Raw genomic sequence first — 20,056 nt, forward strand, 5'->3', positions numbered from 1 at the left:
GTGTTATATTTCTGGCTGTTCAGGAAAGGAACAACAAATTATGCCTTTTTAAGTTTTCGAAGTTGTTAAACTTGTTTTGCAGTGTAAGTTTCTCTGCCTTACATATTACATCTTTCACACAGCAGTTTCTAACAGAGAAAGCATTCTTATGCACAGGAGTTGCCCTTTATGGGAATAAAGCCCAGTAGGGTTAGCTTTTGCATTTATTGCCTTGGTAACTGAATCCTTTGTGGAAAAATGCAATACAATGTATTTAATTTAAAAGATTTATATGACTGCAACCCTTAAGCAATTCTGGGCAGCTTACAACAGCAAAAGATAGTTACAAAAGATAGTCGCAAAGATTAACAAATAATAATTAAATCCCATTTTTGTTAATACTGTGTGTGATATTTCACAATTGTTGAACTTTGCAATAGAAAGTTCAGCAAAACTGACTAAGAAAAATGAAATAGAAAAATGAAAACACAGACCCGCATATAGCTCCAAATTTAAGTAGAAAAATACTACTTTTAATAATTAATTGTAATTTAATAAAAACCTAATGCAAACTAATAAAGAATAAAAAGTAAAAAGTTCAGACAAGAAAGAATAAGAAAAATGGGTAAATCAAATGAAGGGGTAAATCTCTCTCCCTCTTTCTCTCTCTCTCTCCATACATACATACAGTATATATATATGTGGGTGAGTGGATGTGTATATACATATGATTTACCACTTCATCAAAAGTATAAACAATTATACCAAGCAAAAAACAAAAAACACAGAAAAGAATTAAAGAAAAATTAGAATACAGCAAAGAATAAGAAATGTAGGATTGTATTATATCACAGTTATATCACAGACATAAAGCATTTTAGTAACGCATTACCTTCCCTTAAAATAGAACAGATGACCTCTTCTTTCCATAAACTATTGATAAATATATAAAGCCATCTATTTTTGTTGAAAGGCTCTGCATCTACCCTACCCCTTCAGTACAAGAATTCAAATTAAAATATCCAAGGCAAATACCTTCTAGTAACAGATTGTGTCATCAAATTGCTTTTACTATTAGAAAGTTTTTTCTACAATTCATTACAATCTGCTTTTCTACAGCTTAAATTCCTCACGACCTTTTGTGTGATCGCCTGTCCGATTGGAAGCAGCTTGGCCCATTGAATCTCTTTTCAAAGAGTTGATTTCTATGTTTGTTTCCTCCTTCTGCAATTTCTTGGTCTATTGGCATCACTAAGACATCATTAAGGCATCAGCCTAGAAACGCCAGTCACTCTCTCTGAGCCTAGTCCAGATCACAGGGTGGCTTTTGTGGGGAAAGTAGGAGGAAGGTATGTTCACCATCTTGAATTATGTTTAAAAATAAAAATGGAGGCTAAAAATAAATACTTTAAAAAAAAAAAAATGTGGTGCCCTGTACTCCAGGTACAATGGGACCAGAACAAGATGCACTGGAACAACTACTTCTTGTGATTTTTACATTATATTTCCGGTAATGAACTAATACTGAAGCCAGGTAGCATAGCCCCCATTCTATAGCTCTACATTTAATGTTTGTTTCCTTACTGAATCATTTTGTACTTCCTTTTTTTAATTTCCTTCTGTTATTTTTACACATTAGAATCTACAGTACTGACTACTATGAACCCAGCCCAGATAATTACGGTAGCTTAAAGACCAGCGAGACCTGAAAGCCAGAACATTGAGTAAGTTTTATTTAATAGGATTTTATTTCTATTATTTAGGATCTGCGCTATCCTATCCAATTCAGTTTCATCTGCCATTTTGATAAGCATTCCCCACTTTCACAAAAATATTGAAGAGTAAAGGACTAAGAACTGATTGTTGCAAGATGGCAATCTCCAATTTGATGAGAAGACATTAGTGAAGCTCAGCTTATATTCACTTAATTATCATGCCATCCAACTCATATTTAATTCTCAGCATATTTTAGGGTGCTTTGTAAATGCTGTTCTAAAGTCAAGCTATATTATGCCTCTAGGATTACCCAATGAAAAATTAAGTTCAGCCTAGCAAAATTTGTTCTTAATCCTTGCCAAATTCTAGTAATTACCACATTGTGTTTAAGATGCTTACAGGTCAATCATCTGCCCAAACCATTTCCCAGATACCAATGGCACTATTCTGTTTTCTTGAAGCTTACTTTCCCTTTCTAAGAATCTTTGGTCCCTCCCAGTCATCTGGCACTTCATTTCTTCCAAATTCCGCAAAGACCATCAGCCAATTCCCTTAGTATTCTACGGAGCAATCCACCAGGTGTAGCAAAACTCTAGCTTGTAGCACCACTTCTGGTGCCTATTACATAGAATAGAAAACCACTTAAATGAGCTTTTTTAATTAAATGAATATGTAGTATTAATTGATTTGTTTAACACAATTTAATAATATATTTTAAGTAATATATTTATATTTTAAGGATATTAAATACATATTTAGTATATACATTTAATATACTCTTCCAGCATGGCTGGGAATCAAGTAATGCTACAAGTCGGTATGAAATTAAATTAATCTTAAATTTGCCGGTGATCTGTAATGACTAGGATTATGCTGTTAGCCATCAGTACTAAATATGGGTTATGACTGGTTTGCTCCAGATCTCTTTGTTGCTCCTCCTCACCTCGCTGCTTTACAGTGCCTAGCACAATACTTAACCACTTTTTAAAAAAAATTATATTATCATTTAACATTGGAACCATTTCTCTAAAATCAGGGCCCATTAAAGAGCTGGGAAATGATTGGTAAGAGGCAACACAAATAAACAGTACTAACACCATAAAGTTACTTCTACTTTTCTGTGATGGCCTGCTCTGGTTCTGGCTGAGTTGGGAGATATACATGCTCCCACCATGAGATTAAATTGGTCTCTGTTGTACCACTACATAGGTCAGGATAAGAGTGTAAAGGAGTCATGTTTAGTCAGACTCAGAAAAGCCAACTAAATTCCCCAAGAAGACAACGTGAAGGCAGCATGAAGGCTGTGATTTCAGCGCAGCATTTAAAGTTATAGTGCTCTGTCATTAACATATCAGAGGCCACATTTGTGTAACCATGCTGTAAAACCTAAGAGTTGCTTGTACCAGAACCAAATTTAGATATGCCTTGCCTTACTTAAAACATTGTCTTTGGATTAATGTACCTTAGGCAGAATGTGGTGCAAGGCCTGAATCCAGATCTGTAGGTTTAATGTTCTCCCAAAGGCTACTGTTTTTCCACTAGGCAGAAATATTACAGGCATTTTATATCTCTATGATGCACATATAAACTGGATGGATAAAGATCCAATTCTTGTTCTGACTTAAACACAAAGTCAGTTGGGTGACCCTGGCCCAGTCACTTTCGCTTAGCCCTAGTAAGGATGCAATGGCAGAAGCACTTCTGAAAAACTTTGCCACCAACACTACAAGGGCTTGTCCAGGCAATCTCCGAAATTATTGAATTTCATGTTGTCAGGCTAGTCCTTTTAAATAGATTTTCATTTCTATGAGTTTTTTTACAATTATTTTCTCAGTGGACATCAAGAACAATGTGCTGCAGACAGCAAAGAAATCCAGATGTTTTTATCTTTCGTTTTGTCTTACATTTTCTCCATTGTGTGACTCTAGGAACCAGAGTTTCAAACCAAATTTTAATTAACCCAAGATTAGATTAACTGTTAATGCTATTATAACATTTGAGGAATCTTATCTATAGCAGTCTTCACTAACCTAGGGTAGTCCACCTGTACATTTGAGTGCAAGTCCTGTTGTCTACACGTTATTTTTCATGAACACAAATCATTAAGCTGTTGAGGTTTTTTTTAAAAAAGAAAAGAAAGAAAGCAGCAAATATTATTCCTTCTCACAGAGATGCTATTTTTGTGGTTTAACCGCTAACCTCTATATTCAGTGTCCTTTTTAATGGTTCTTGCATATAGGAAGGCAGCGAGAGAGTCAAGTCCTTTCCTATTGCAATGGAAAAGCTTCTTCCCAAGTTGCTTCTTTCTAAGGGAAACATGATCTGGAAAGGAAGGGGAGAGTTCAGCATGGCTCAGTTTCAGGACTGTAGCCATGGCAGCTGAGCTTTATGGCTGCACTAGTATATTACTTCCATTTGGTATTATTGGAGTCCACCCTCCCTCCCCCCCAAAAAAAGATTATCCCCAGTAAAGGAAGCCTGTAGAAAGCAGGAACATTTCCTCCTTCTCCAACAGCCTGTTAAGGTTGCCTGCTTTCTTAGGGCCTCCTCCAGCATTAAAGACAGAGGTTTTATGAATGTGTTAGATTCTCTGTTTTTCTCCATCTCATTCCCCCCCCCCCCCATCAGCATGAGGCTGCCAGATGTCCTCATTAGAGCTAGCCCCAAGGGGTGAAGGAAAAGTTCCAAGGTCATTTGTGGATTAATCAGATTTGGTGACAAAAGAAAAGGAAATGGTTTAAATAGTCCCTAATAGTCTTCACCCAAGTTGAATTCCATAATGGAATTCAGTGGAATCCCATAGTGGAATGTGTGTGTATATTCTCTCTCCCCCCCCCCCAATATTAAATGAAAAGACCCTTACTGGGTTATGGTAGGTTGTGGAAAAAACCAATGCTGGAGCAGCAAACCTAAACCGAGTCAACCATTGAAATGGTCAATGGAATGTCAAGCGGATTTTGAGAAACTGAATTGACTTTTGGCTGATGAACCTGTGTGTAAGCACCCTGATCCTAACCATTTTGATTTTCAGTGACAAAATTATACAATTAAATACACAGGAAGTATGCAAGTGGCCTTAGGAATGCCATTAGCTGGGCTTATACAACATAATAGCCCGTGTGTCATGGTTTTCTGGAATAAACAGATTGGATCTGTTTGTAAATTATACCATATTAAACCATGAACAATGATTTATAAAACACCAAAGCTATATATAATTATAATTGTATATAATAATGATATATAATTCATTATGTAAGTCAAGGTGAACAAATTCTGGAAACCATTTGAAATATGTTACATGGGGGGGTTTATATCTTTCCATTTAGGAGCTGAAGAAAACATACATATCATTACATACCTCAGTTCCCCCACAATCCTGCAAGGCAGGCTGGGCTAAGAGAATATGAGAGGGTGAGTTCACATGGCTTGAGGCTGGATCTCAACCGAAATAATTATTGGGACTCGCTTGCCACAGGGCATCCACCAGCTTTGGCATCAGTACAGGTTGTTTTACTGATACAAAAATCAATAACCTTCTGAGAGCTTCAAACTGAGGACATGCTAAATTATGGTTTAAATATAATGTCTTAAATAACCTATAATTGGCTATGTATGTCTATCCAATGTACTAAACCAAAATGTTTTAGTTTGCATGTTTATATGCCATCTACTTCCAAATGGCTCTTTATCAGCTTGCTTAATTTATTGGATGTCTTCTGAACAGTCTTGATTCCTGGTAATTACCTAGACAAGTCCTGCATTTTTCTTGGCAAGATTTTTCAGAAGTGGTTTGTTCTTGCTTCCTTTTTCCTAAGGTTAAGACAGAGACAGAGACAGAGACAGAGACTGACCAAAGGTCACCCAGCCAGCTTTGATTAGAAGTGGAAGTTTTCTCCACTTCTAATCTAACATCTTAATCACTTGACCAAACTGGCTTTCCTAAGCAGTTTACATTTTAAGAATCTAACTGGTTTTTATATTATTGTATTCATACACATATATTCTTACACATATATAGACATAGATATGTACCTAGAACAAAGATACAAACACACATTATCTGCTGAATATATAAACATTAAAGACCAGCAGCATAAGACCTTTGCATTACTGTATATTAAAACCTAGGTAAAAAGATGGGATTTTAAGCCATTCCTACTTTCTTGTATCAGAACCTAGCATACCAACTGCACCAAGAAATATTTTAGCTACTAAAATGTGTCTATATTTTTATATAATACAACATGATAAATATTATCTCTTGCCCATTCTATATTTTTGCTGAAATAAATGTTATCTACTTCAGTGAAACTTAAAAATCTTGCAGAGGGTAAAAATTGTGAATTATTTGCAAATAGAGGATAAGGAATAATAAGGCATAATCTTGTGTGATATGTGAATGGGTGATGAATATAAAATTGATATACTATTACTACCTTAAGGCAGCATAATTGTATCAATCCTTTCCAGATTCTGTGATTGAGATGTTGGTAATTTAATGGCTGTTTCTATTTTTGAGCCTTCAAGAGTCATGCTGTTGATAACTATTAACAGCATTGACCACATGGCGCTTTGATCAATTACTGTAATCAGTGTAGTTGATGAATTACAAAACCATTTGGCACAAAGAAAACAAACAATATTCATAAACCTTGATTTCCTTATTGGCTAATAAAAAAGTTGCTTCACAAAGCACAAATATTCTGAGATAAAGGATCTTTTTTTTTTTTTAAAGCTAAGCAAGCTGCCACATAGATGTTCGCAAATCCTAATTTATTCTTGTTCTTGGTAACCTTTAGATAAGTGGCAGTCCTGCTGGCTGACAGCAAATTGGGCAAAGGTTCAGAGAGGGATGATTGTGAGTCATAAGAGAAGTGTGGAGTAGTGGTTAAGGCAGTGTTTCTCAACGTTTTAAGATGTGTGTATCTCAACTTCCAGAATGGTGATTCACAGAATTTTGGGAGCTGAAGTCCGCACATCTTAAAATTGCCAAGATTGAGAAACATTGGGTTCAGGTGTTGGACTAGAACAGGAAAACCTAGACTGATTCTATCCTCAGCTGTGGAAACATGACTTTCTGCTAGATACTCTGCCTACTAACTATCCTGGGAAAAACTGGAGGAGGAAATACCACATTGATTTCTTGGGCAAAAGGTATGATAAAAATCTAACAAAACAAATCAATGACAGTAGCATGCCACTTTTCCATGAGTATACCTATTTTGTGCAGACTGGAACCTATGATAATGTTTATAATGGACTATGCTGCTTTTTCAGAGATATGTAGTTTCATTCTCTTCTATCATCTATAAGAGGAATTAGTGTGTGTTTCCTGATCTTTTGTACCCATTCTATAGCCAACATAGTGTAGTGGTTAAGGTGCTGGGCTAGGAAGTCTCAGGCTCAAGAGCCCCCTCAAACATAAACTCATTGGGCCAATGACTTTCCTTCATTCCAACCTGTCTCACAGGCTTATTGTACCTACTGCCTTAACTAAATCCATGGGAGGTGAGAGGTACAGCCTATGAGTGAGGCAGGGTAGAACATGATTAGTTTGGAGATCATTTAATATTAGACAACCTCAATGTAGTTGGATCAATTCCTTTCTCAAGGAACAGTTTGGTACTCTGCAGATACTTAGGCTTCAGTCCTATGCCAAGTTCCTGGGGTGTATTTCACAGTCTGTGGGACTTGTTTACTTGTGTAGACAAGCATAGAACTGCCTATTAGTCTCTGCACAATGAAATGTACACTAACCACATGCAACAGGTTATGACTGAGGGATTGGCAGAAGAAAAAAAGGCAGCCTCTAATAGCATACTTAAATTACACACATAAATTTAGAATGTAAACTTGCAGGAGGCTTGAATAATTTTTATTAATCTATGTTTTATAGTATGCAACATCATACTTTTAAAAGCAGTTAATAAACATACAGTATCTGTATATCAATTTAATAAGACACTAGTGTTGGTATTTTTTGTTGTTCAGATTAATAGTTTTCCTCCCAAATAGAATCTAGGGATATTTTACGAACACAATTTCCAAACTGCAAGAGCTCTTTCAGCTTTATAATAATCTGAAGCAGGTCATTATTATCTTTTCCCTGTACTGTAGTATGCCAGAAACATTTATTGATTTGCCCAAGATCACCTAATGAAGTCCATGGTTGAACACTAATTTGAACCTTTGGCTATCATTTTAATATTCTTTCTGCATTTTGGGTGGGGAGGGATGTTATTCGTAATGTACTATCCGTGTATCTTATGACTACATCTGCATTATGGAATTTATCCTAATCCTGAAATTGATCTATTCTGACCTTTGTAAAATGTAGCTTATTCTATTTGCTAGCATGATTGTTGCCTGGGATTCAGTTGTCTGCTTATTGAATTTCTGCTTGAAATCTTAAGAGATATTCCTTGGGATAATTGAAGCGTTTTGATTTTTTTTTTTCTGTAAGAAAAAGTCAAAAGATCTCTCTGGGTCCTGTGCACTAGTGATGTGCAAAATGTTCTGTTTGCCTGTTTGAGGTAAACCAAATCGTGCTTGCTTTGCTAGTGCTCAGAGCTGGCACATACATGTTTGGTCTAGGCATATACCTGAGAGTGTGCTCAGAGTGGCAGACATAAAGAGATTTTTAAAAAAAACCAATAGAAACTAAGTCACTTGAAAATCTAGGTAGAAAAATGTGCTCTATTTGAATTCTAGTGCAGCAGCAAAGGGGAAGGAAGGCACTGTGAAGATCTGAAAGGAATGGGTGGGCTGGTCAGATATATGCTGCTCATGAATTCAAGCAGAGCAGCTTAAGGGAAATACAAGGATGGCACAGTGTGGACTGGCATACAGATGGTGCAGGGAGGGGCAAGGAAGGCTTGCCCTACTCACCTTGTTTAAGTTTCCTAGAGATTTTGTCGCCAACGAAACCTGGATGATCCAAAGTGTTCTGGGTTTCAGATCAGTCAGATCACATGCCAGTTAGAAGTTTAGTTGAACATCCAAGCCACAATGTGTTTCATGTAGTTCCTTAATACGTGGTTGAGAAGTCCTTTTACACATGGGTTCACAGGTTTAGCCAAATTGCTCAGACTTTTTTTCTGTTCCCGTGACTAGCAGTAAGCCCAGGAGTTATGGCTTTGTTTTCCTGTCTTTTGTCTGACCAATTCTCTTACCTGTTGTGCAGCATACCTAGACTCTCATTCATTATAGGAAAGCAAACTGGCGAGAACTGGACCTACTGTGTTTCCTCTTTAATCCTTAGCTGCAAAAGGGATCTCTGGGTGACATTTGGCAACCCCAGCTCCAGCCTTTATACTCAGTCTTTTGTTCAATATTGGTGCTGAATTGGAGCTTTCTAGAATGTTGTGCTGACACACAAAGGACAAAACATTGCACATGTTTGATTGCATGGAACCAGTCAGTCTAGCATTCTCTAGAGTCTCCCACAGAGTCTGCTTAGGAACAGCAGTATAATGCTGCTTCTTTTTTTTTCTTTTTTTTTTTTTTGGACTGAACTGGATTTATAGAGGTGTCCAGTGTAATAGAGGTCATACTTTATCCTAATTAAAAATTCCTTTGGCTGCATGTTATTTTTATGGCACTCAAAAGTCACTGGTGGGATTTAGCCAAGGAAGACTTGGGTCTCCCAGATTATCTGGAACCCAAAATAACACAACCTGTCAGGGCAGGTTTGAAGTGTTTTGCCTTCCGTTCTTTCCAGAGCAACCATGTTTAGCCAGCTTGATTATTTTTTGTTTTGTTTTGCTTTCCCCGGGCTGATGCAGTCTTTCCAACTGCAGCAGCCACAGCAGCATCACCAGGGTGCAGTAACCATGGCAAGGCTCATTTCCAAGTGTGAAAACATTACTCTGGATAGGTAGAATTTTCCCTGCGGTGGGTGTTTCATTCAGCAAGAGAAAGGGGGGGGGAGAAAAGAGAGAGAGAGAGAGAGAGAGAGAGAGTGATCTCAGCCACCGTGAGTCATCCTGCAGAGATGAGAGGAAAAAGCACGGAAGAAAAATATTAAAAGCAATCCAGATCGACCCTGTAATAATAATAATAACAAGTCCCACTTCTTAGTTATCCCAGCAGAAGGAGCAACTTGTGCAATGTATGTTATGCCGAGAGGGTCTCAAGGCAAGAGGCGCAGAACAAGGAAAAGAGCCCCTCAGCCCAAAAAAATGCTCCCACTTCTCCCCATCGACCCCCTTGCCCTATTGTCGACACGAGGCAAACCACAACTGTGGGCCACGGGTCTCCTTCTCCCCCCACCCGTCTCTCCCCTAACTCCGGGCTAAGAATCGCAGATTAGTTAGTTGCTCGAGGGCTTTTTCCTGCCATAATTTCTCTCTTCCCCCCCCCCCCTCCAACCCGCCCGTCCGTCCGTCTTCCAGCTGCTCGCTTCCAGTGGCGCCGGAGGGGCTCAAGGCGCGCGAGGAATGGGGAAGGTCGGGGGGAGCCGGTGGAAACGCTGCATTCCCGCGGGCCTTGTTCAAACAGCCAGGGCAGAGCCGACCCCCCCCCCCTTCTCTCCCCCTCAGGAATGAAGAGCCCCTTATTTTTGGAACGCCTTATTTTTGGAACCCCTTATTTGCCTCAGCTTCTCTGAGGCGGGATCCCCGCCATGATCGCTTTCCCTCACACACAAACACACACACCCCTCCCCTCGAAGGACGGGACAAGCCTCCACTGTCGAGGGTAGCCGGAGCGCCTATAGCTGCAGAGGCCGCTTCCCTCCGCCCCCGCCCCACGTTGACCCCCCCTCCCACGGAAGAGGGAGGGTAGGAAAGAACCGGGCGCGCGCCCTCCTCTCTCTCCCCCCCCCCTCTTTTCCCTCAGCTCAGCCCCCTCAGCGCGTTTGTTGTCTGGCGGAGGGAGACGGGCGGCGCGTTGTGCCGGTCTCCATGGCAGTGGGTTGATGTGGGCGGAGTGGTCGGGGCCGCACCGCGGCTTCTCCGAGCGCGGCTCCCCCACCTCATCACCACCACCACCACCACCCGCCTTCTCCGCTGTCCCCTCCCTTCCGTGTGTTTGTCAGCCTGGTCGCGGCGGCGGAGGCTGAAGCGGCTGCCTGGGACGCGCGCGCGCGGGGGGGGGTCGGTCGGGCGCGCGCTTGCTCGCTCCCTCAGCCACTGGTCGCCCTTCCCGCCTCCCGCTTGGGCTGCTCCAGACATGGGCGACCCGTAAGAGCGAGCGACGCGCCTGGGCGGTTTGGCTTAGGCGGTGGGGGGTGGGTGGGGGTGGGCGGCCTGCCTGCCTTGCTGAGGCGGCGGCGGTCGCCGTCATGGCGGTCATCGTGGAGTCGCGGCCGGAGCTGGTGGGGAAGCGGTTCTTGTGCGTCGGCGCCGGGGGAGAGGAGCCTCGGGAGAACGGGCGTTGGAGAGCCGGCGTCATCCGCACCGTCTCTCACCGGGACTCGCGCAGCCCCGAGTTATCGGTAAGCCGTGGAGCTGTGAAGAGGGGGGGGGGTGTCCTCCGTCCCGAAGGGGGGGTCTCTCTCCCCCGTCAGGGTTTCCCCCATGGCTCGCTCTGGGAAAGAGTCGGGGCCGTTTCACCTTCCTTGAGGGAGCCTCGGAAGGGCCGGAGAAGAAACGGGGGGGGGGGAGAGAAACAAACAGAACCCCCACACACCGATCTCCGGGGCCGGCCTGCCCGGGGCGCGCGTGTCTTTGGGGAGGCAAGAACCGAAGTGGAGGTAGTAACAAGACACTCCCCCCTTTGGCTCCTGGAAGGAGGAGGAGGAGGGCGGATAAAAGGGCGACAAGGGAGAGCTTAAACATGACACATCCGCTCTGATTTCCCCTTTTCTAGGCCCCGGTCTAGGGAGAAGAAGCGGGTTGCGGTGGGGAGAAAAATCTCCTTTAGCTTCTCTTCCTCCCCACCGTTTGATTTAATCCGGGTGGAAGAGAACGCACTACATTGCCCGTGTTTTATACGGGTTGTTGTTTTTGTTTTGTCTTTTTTTGATCGCGTAGCTCCCCTATGCATATGTGTGCAATTCAGGGTCGAGGTGTGGATCTCAAGGAGGATAAAAATGTAAAAGTGGCTTTTTAATAGAAGCGTTTTTTATAAGGAATATTGGGGGGGGGAAGAGAAGAGAGAAAGGTTTCGAGAGACACGTTGCCGCTGCCGCCGCTCGTCTTTCTGAATGTTAATTCAATACAGTTGTACGTGCAGCAGCTCCTATGTGGTTTTGAGAGAGAAGTGTTTTGATTCATTTTCTTATTGGAAGGATTATATTTGACTCCGGTTCCTTTAATCCTTGTGCAGCAGGCGCACTGTCGACTGATAAATCCGGGTGCGTTGTTAATACTTCTTTTAAAACACCAGATACGAGCGCTTTAAAAAAAAATTGTGGGGGTTGTGTATGCAATTTTCACTCGAGAAGTCATTGCTAGTTTTAAGTACTGTGTCCTGTCGCTAGTGTTTTCCTAATGGGTGTAGGAATGTGCATGGAGAGAGAGAGAGAATATATATTTGTGTGGGGGAAGGGTAGAAAAGCAATTCTCTCTCTCTCTCTCTCTCTCTCTCTCTCTCTCTCTCTCTCTCTCTCTCTCTGAAATATGCACCTGAAATTTGAATATAGCCACATTTTCACCTTCATTTTTTACTAGCCTTAAGAATTTTGTTACATTCTAGCACTTAGTACCACAGTTGTACAATTTGCATATTTTCTATACAGATTATTATTATTATTTCATGGGTTTTTTTAGTGTCTTACTGCTTATTTTTTATATTAGCACATCTAAATAAAATGAACTTATTATTAGACTTGGATATTTGATTCATAGCTGGAAGTATGATTTTTTTAAAAAATAATAAAGGGTGTATGTGCCTCAGTGGTAGGTTGTTACCGGTTCGTCCTAGTTTGGGCGAACAGGTAGCAGCAGCAGTGGGAGGCTCTGCCCACTCACCCAGACGTCATCAAAAACACTCCGCGCATGTGCAAAAGTGCCGCTCGCAAAACGAGCGAGCGCACCTGCGCACTCCCAATAGCAAACCAGTAGCCCCAGGATTTCAAACCCACCACTGATGTGCCTTTGTATTATATTGCAATGAGAATTTTTAATAGTGTTCTCAAATTCTTGAACCATTTACATTTTAGTGCAAATTTAGGTTATTTATATATATATATATATGAGAGAGTAATCTGAGTTAGGGGTAGTTGAATATTAATATTTTTAAATAGTTTGCTGTTTGGCTGTAATCTAGGGTTAAATACAGAAATATTCGAATGAAATCTTTGATCAGGGAAATCAGTCTTAATCATAAAATTTCAAAAACCTTGCTTCCCAATACATATATGCAAATAAACATGTATTCAAGCTAATTGCTTCATCAGTAATATAACTTCCTGTTCCTGTGAAATAGAAGGTGGTATTTAAATTTGATGTGTCTATCCTGGGAATTCTGTCCCTTCAGAATAATGGATAAAACAGTTAAAGAAGAATTATATTTATATAATGGTTATATAGCTATAGTTATATGAATGGACAAGGGATTCCTTATTTATGTACTTAACATTGAATTTATAGTAGGTATTTCTACTGAACAATAAAGACCACTGGGAGAACTTCTTTTTGTTAAGTGGGTGTAGGATTGTAAATCTTGTAACTTGAGCATTATCCCATTTATAATCCTGAGATAGAAGTGCTCATCTTCCAAGAAGTATGTAAAAATTATACTTAAGATACAAAGCACTACTGGTTGGGTAGTGAAGAAATCATGAGTGTTACTGTACCTTCTATTGATTGCAAACTCACAATGTATGCATATACCTACCCAGTAGTTATGACTGCTGTAGTTGTGTCCTAATGAAGTAACAATATTTTTATAGTAATGCTGTACTTGGTGGTTAAGCATGGAAGTTGAAGAATGTGCTTTTCTCACAATAGTGGATTTACCTTGAGACAAAATGGCTTTGTAGCAATTAAGTGTCTATATTTCTTGGAAAATGCACTGTAAATTTCTTGTGACTAGAACCTTACATATGATTGCCAAATAAAAACCATGGGTTTTTTGAAAGTTAACTTTTAAGAAAAATGCATTAAAAAAGACTGGAATACAGATTAATAATTACTGGTATAGATTAGTGAGAAAGCTCTGTCCCTATTGCTGGAATGTAATAATTGAATGCTGGCAAGGGTGGAGCATCTTTACTAATCTTTCTAGGTTCCATTCCTAGGCTGTTTCTATGAATAATTCCAAAAATCTGTAAAGAACACAAATCTTTTTTTAGGTGCACCAAGATTGGGATGGGAGAGTAGCTTCATTTACTTAAATACCATTTTTATAGCAATGAAAAGTATGGCCTGCTTTTGTCAGTTTCACTCTGTTGGATGTAAGCTGCAGTATCAAAAAATCAAAAGCATTAAAACCAGCTGTGCCTGACTTCCTTAATTTTTTTCCTGGATCATTCTTTTTGTTTGCTTTGTAGGATTTTTTTTTTCTATTCATGAGGCCATTAGAAACATACTGTGGAATATTGTAAATTCAGAGAAAGATGTATATATTACTATTTCCTTTACATTTTTAAAATATATTTTCATTTCCTGTGTTGTCTGGTAGCTGTCAGTGGGATGCTAATGTGCTGTAATGAGGAGGATGGCCAAACCAGCTGGCAGTGATCATTTTACTGCTGGCATTCACTTTCTGGAAAATAAGCATGTTCTCTTTGTACTGCACATACTTTTCCATGATCCAGAATTTGGAATTCTTAATCATCTTCAGCTTTCATTATAAATAGTCATCGAAATGTGATATAAGGACAGTATGCATATACAATACATAACCACTAAATTTAGGCAACGGTATAAACCTCAAGAATGGATATTACATTTATACTAATAGTTCAGAGAATTGCATTCCTTCATTAGGACAACTTACACTGAGCAAATCTTCAAAAACTACTGTTTACAATAAAAAGTAAACAAAGCAAAAAATGAGGAACAAAATGAGGAACATCAGCTCTTTTTTCTTCCCTCCCCTTTTTGTCTACAGTAATAAAATTTTTATTTCTTAAATTTCTATGCCGCTCATCTCCCCTACAGGGTGTATTACAGTCGTACTGAGAGGTTTGTGACACCTTTTGCATTTTCAATACTTTGCATAAATATGACCTAAAATGGGATCTGTTCTGCATAGTCCTAAAACTAGATAAAGACAACCCACCCAAAGAAATGTGTCAAAGATTATTACACTTATTCATTTACTGGTATTTATTGAGGAAATTGATCCAAGTTACATATTTGTGTGTGGCAAAAGCATGTCAATCTCTAAACTTAGCAGTTCATCGGGAGGGGAAATTATATCCAGGTGTTTCATTCAATAGGGTGGCAATCAAATAGGAGTATGGGATGTCTTACCTTATTTAAAGAATGGAATTCTAAGTATTTGCCATCAAAGTCCAATCTTTAATACGCAGATAGGTGGAAGTGTGTCATGGATCAAGCAAAGGCTATTTCTGAGGGCCTCTGAAACACTGTTGATCTTCACTAGGCTAGAAAAGTCTACAAAATTATTTCCAAAGAGTTTGGACTCCAGCAGTCCACTATTAGGTAGATTATATATAAATGGAAGCAAAAAACCCTTCTCCTAACCAAAACCATACCAAATGCAAGAGGTATAGTATTCCAGGAGGTCTCAAAGGATTTAAGAGAACCACAGGTCTCTCTTGGATTGGTGAATATCAGTATTCATGAGATCACCGGTAAGAGAATGTTAAACAACAATAGTATGTTGTTGGCAGGGTCACAAGGAAAAAAGCTGCTAATCTCCAAAAAGAACATTGTTGCCTATGTACAATTTGGGAAACAAATGTGGATAAGCTAAAAAGCCATTGGAAGAAGACTCTGAATGGGTGAGACCAAAATAAAGCTCTTTGGCGTGAATAAAAAAACTTTGGTGAAAGGCAAACATTGCATTCCAGTATAAGAACCTTATCTCATGTCTGAAACATGATGATGGCAGTATCATGATTTGGTCTGCTTTACTTAAATAGGATGGCTTACTATAATTGATGAAATGTGTGAATTCTGAATTGTACCAGCAAACTCTACAGGAAAATATCAAGCTATCAGATGTCTCTGAAGTAAAGTCCAAATGAAAGTGGACCATGCAGCCAAGGCAGTGACCCAAAAGACATAAGTCATATGATCAAAAGAGGAAATGGTTTTAGAGTTTGGCAAAAAGTCCTGACCTTAATCCTATAGAAATGTTCTGGAAGGACCTGAAGCAGGCAATTTGTGCAAGAAAGCCCAACAGCAACCCTGGATTGAAGCTGTTCTGGAAGGAGAAATGGTCTAAAATTCTTCTGAGCCAATAGGCAGGATTGGCCAACAGTTATCGGAAACTTTTAGTTTATAGTTACTGCTAGGCTCAAGGGAAGCATATAGTTACTGAAAGCAAATGTTCACATACTTTTTCCATTCACACAAGTATGTGGCTTTGGATCATTTTCTCAGTAAATGAACAAGTATAATGTTTTTGACTCACTTGCTTAATTGGGTTTCCTTTATCTGTTTTCAGACGTATGTGAAGATCAGATTTTAGGTCATATTTGTGCAGAAATATTGAAAATTTTAAAAAGTTCAAAATAATTTGAGTGTTTGTATGATCCAGTAGAACCAAGACCAAGAACATTTCAAATATTGTACAATTAGAAATAAAAGTGGGTATATTGGTAACCCATGCTGAATTCTATTTTCCAATCTATAAAAAATGGACCTATAGTTTTTAAAATTTCTTACTGTAAAGAATGGAAGGAATAATTAAATAAGCTTTTTTCCTGCAACCTGGCTTGTCTATACAGACAACCCAGAAGTGAGCACAGCAAAGACGCATCTGCAGCAGATTCACTTTAATACTGTCCATAGAGAGCATGACTTGCTCTGCAAAGGTCAGCAGCAAAGCTAAATGTTCAAAAACATAGCAACATTATCTGTAATGTGCACACTTTCCATTTGACAACCTGTCTGAACAAGAAAACAAAATATAAACGCAACATACAAGAACAAATGATTACATTTTAGCTTATGAAGTTGACCTCTCATAACAAAGAATATAAGAACAATACATTTACCAGCCTGGCAGCAGACTGTTTTAAACTTCCCTCCCCATGTTTTTTACTTCAATGCTTGGAGGGTATTGTACTGTTATAGGAATACCATCTGCCTCTCTCTTATATAAAATAATTGTAAAACCTACTAACCGTAGTTGGCTTATCATATTGTTGCATATCAGTTGAGTCTGACCATTGTCCTGTATTGTCTGGAATTTAATATCATGGACAATTGAAAATAAAGGTGATCTGGAATAGTCATTATTAGTGGAAGGATAGACTGGATAAACTAGAGAAAACATGTCTGCTCTAGATTGCAGTCTTAAGTGGAGTGTGGAAGTTTTTTGCAGATATGTAGCCAGGATCTCTAGTGCATTTCTTTGAGCAGCTGAGGAGTTCTCTGAATGGAGATCATCTAAATGATACCACACCTTTTTTCCAGCCATACAATTATAACTTGTTTAGTGGTAATGGATAGCCTATTATCATACTTTATCAACTTTTTTTACCCTTTATCATTCTAATAGGCTCTGAGGAAGTTTTTATGAGTAATGCCCGATTGATTTTTTTTTAATTAAATCAATTTGTGTTCTTCCATTGTCTCCTTAAGATTTTGTACTTTAACTATCCATGTCTTCATACTTCCTAGAGGAAGTCTACAAATATTTTTGATTTTCCGAAGAGTTTTCTTTCTTGCAAAGCCTTAATGTACGTTATTGCAGCAGGGCCAGCATGTTCATGTTGAATAGAAATGTAGGCCTAATACTGGTCTTAGGCTACCATTTCCATTTCTTCTTCTTGTCTTACTTTATAGATGTGTCTTGCAGTTTAAGAGGAGAGGAGAAGCAGCGCCTGCTCTGGAAATGACTATGCATACAGTTATCCTGGGTCATATGATTTACTAGGGAAAATAGTTCTTTTGCTTACTTAAATTCAATATTCCCTTGAATCAATTTCTAGTATGCATGACTACATCTGTGTCCTTTCCTTGGAATCAGTATGGAAGTAACTAGGTACAGGTAATCTTAGAGTTACAACAGTGACTGAAGTTGCAACATAACCGTCCACTTTTGCAAAGAATGGGTGTCTGAAGACTCATGAATCACGGCTCCCAGAAACTTCCAGTCTCAGTGTGCAAAATGTTTGCAAGTCAATGGGGTGCATCCCATCAGTTTGCAAACACTTTGTGCACCGAGACTGGAAGGCTCTGGGGGAGACTCACCGAGGCTCCCACTGCTCCAGAAGCAGCAGGCAGTCTCGGTGAGTCAGCAAATCTCTGCAGCACAGAGGAGACAGCTCACTAGATCTTTGCAAGGTGTGAGTCTCCACAGGCCCAGTGCCCGGTATGGCGGGATGGGGGGGGAAGCAATTGTGGGGAGCGTGAGGTATCTCAGTGGGTTGGGGGAAACCTTGGGTAGTCAGAAGCACCAGTCATCCCTCCCCCCCCCCCCCCATGGCCTTCCCAACCCTGAGATACCTCATGTGCACTTAACAACCTGCGCATTCGATTAGTGAATGCGTGGGCGAAAGCAGGGAGTTTTCACATTGATTTTACATGATTCACTCCAATAAATCTTTGGGTTACGAATGTAATTGGCAGGCTTCATTACATTTGTAAGTTGAGTACTACCTGTATTTTTAATTGGAGATACTTCTAAATTTCTCAGTGTAACCTATAACAATTGGATTTCTTCATGATCTCCCATGTAAATTACCAGGTCCAATTCTGCTTAGCTTCTTTGATAGTAACTAAAGTTGATTAGGTGTTGCTGCTGTTTGTAAGAGAGTGTTTTAAATGTCCTTCAAGGAATATCAACGTGTCTGTAAAGCAGTTTCAACATTTCTGGAAATTCTATGTCTAGTTCTAGAAGAAAATGTATATTACACTAAGAGAAATGCTGTTCTGGTTGTCTTTGTTCGTTTCTTTTCAATTTGTACAAGATTATACATATCTATTTGTTCTTTGCACTTATGATTGGTTGTCAAGCGTCCCACAATCATGCAATCGCCATTTGCGATCTCCTCTGCTGGCTTCCCCAGAAAGTCATTGGAATCCTATGGTCTGCTGAATGATTTCCCCTCCATGCACAGAAAGGAGTGGAAATCTTATGGCAGATTGCAGGAACAGAGCTAATATTCTGAAGATTTCAGCTCTCTGAAAGCCCATGAAGGGTTTCCCTCTGTGCTCAGAAAGGAGCTGAAGTCCTTTGGTGCGCCGCCATTGCACATAAGAGCAAAAGGGATGCCTGCCAGGAGGATTTCAGTTCTGCAAAAGGTTTGTACATTCAGACTCAAGCTTCTGTTAATGTAGTCTTAGAATAAAGTAGGATTAGCTCAACTGGTCATATATCTTGTCTGGTCTATCTGGGAATGCTGACATCAATCTTGCAAGTCTGAAAGTACAAATCGCTCACTATCTTTTAACAGCCTGAGAATTTAAAGGGTGGGGGACCCTGGTGTGAATATATTTATGTATTTATAAATCACATTTACAAAGCCACGCAGCTCACAACAATTGTCCAGGCACAAATTACAGGGGCCAAGTGGGCCTATAGGGAAAATTGTATTTTCTGTTTGTAAAAACTTGAGAAGATTGCTATAGAGCAGTGATTCTCAACCTGTGGGTCGGGATCCCTTTGGGGGTCGAATGACCCTTTCACAGGGGTCGCCTAAGACCATCGGAAAACACATATTTTCAATAGCTTTAGGAATAATTTTATGGTTGGGGGTCACCACAACATGAGGAACTGTATTAAAGGGTCACGGCATTAGGAAGGTTGAGAACCACTGCTATAGAGAAAAGAGAAACAAGTGTTTTAAGAAAATAGGTCACAACATTTACAAAGAATACTGTTCGTGTTCACAGAAAGAATATTTGAGAAATAATATTTTAATGGCATGTAGAAGAACCTGCTAAAGTGACAAGAATGTATGTCTAAATTTCAGTGGATACTTAGGAATTGGTACGATTCAAAATGTTTGCAGCGTATGCTTCCTCTGCTTGCTTATGGCAACACTTCGTAGCTGCCGTTACTTGAAATAGTCTGCATGTGATGGCTTTGATATAAATGTTTGGTCTGGTAAGAACAATATTGAATAGTTACATAAAACTGGTGTAATAGCTGATAGCTAATAATTACATATCAGCCCATTTTTTTAAACCAAAAGTCATGGATAAAATGTTTTTAATATTAGCAAAAGAAATTCAAGGTTCAATTGTTGGCTGCCCCTTCATTCAAATTAAAACATGACAATCACATTCTAGCAGCTCAGCATTCTATTATAGGTTGATGCAGCCTG

The 20,056-nt window shown here is 39.6% G+C and overlaps 1 protein-coding gene across 1 annotated transcript in view; it reads left to right on the forward strand.

The window, feature by feature from the left end:
- The first annotated feature begins 11,053 nt into the window (after nt 1–11,053).
- JMJD1C (jumonji domain containing 1C) overlaps nt 11,054–20,056 on the forward strand; it is a 111,328-nt gene continuing 102,325 nt past the window's right edge. The window contains exon 1 of the mRNA XM_070946033.1: nt 11,054–11,134. The gene's annotated coding sequence lies outside the window, so the exon portion shown is untranslated. The remainder of the gene's footprint in view (nt 11,135–20,056) is intronic.

The sequence above is a fragment of the Pituophis catenifer genome, unplaced genomic scaffold (assembly GCF_029215685.1).
Source record: "Pituophis catenifer annectens isolate HBS135680 unplaced genomic scaffold, rPitCat1.0.hap2 SCAF_6, whole genome shotgun sequence".
NCBI classification, from domain to species: domain Eukaryota; kingdom Metazoa; phylum Chordata; class Lepidosauria; order Squamata; family Colubridae; genus Pituophis; species Pituophis catenifer.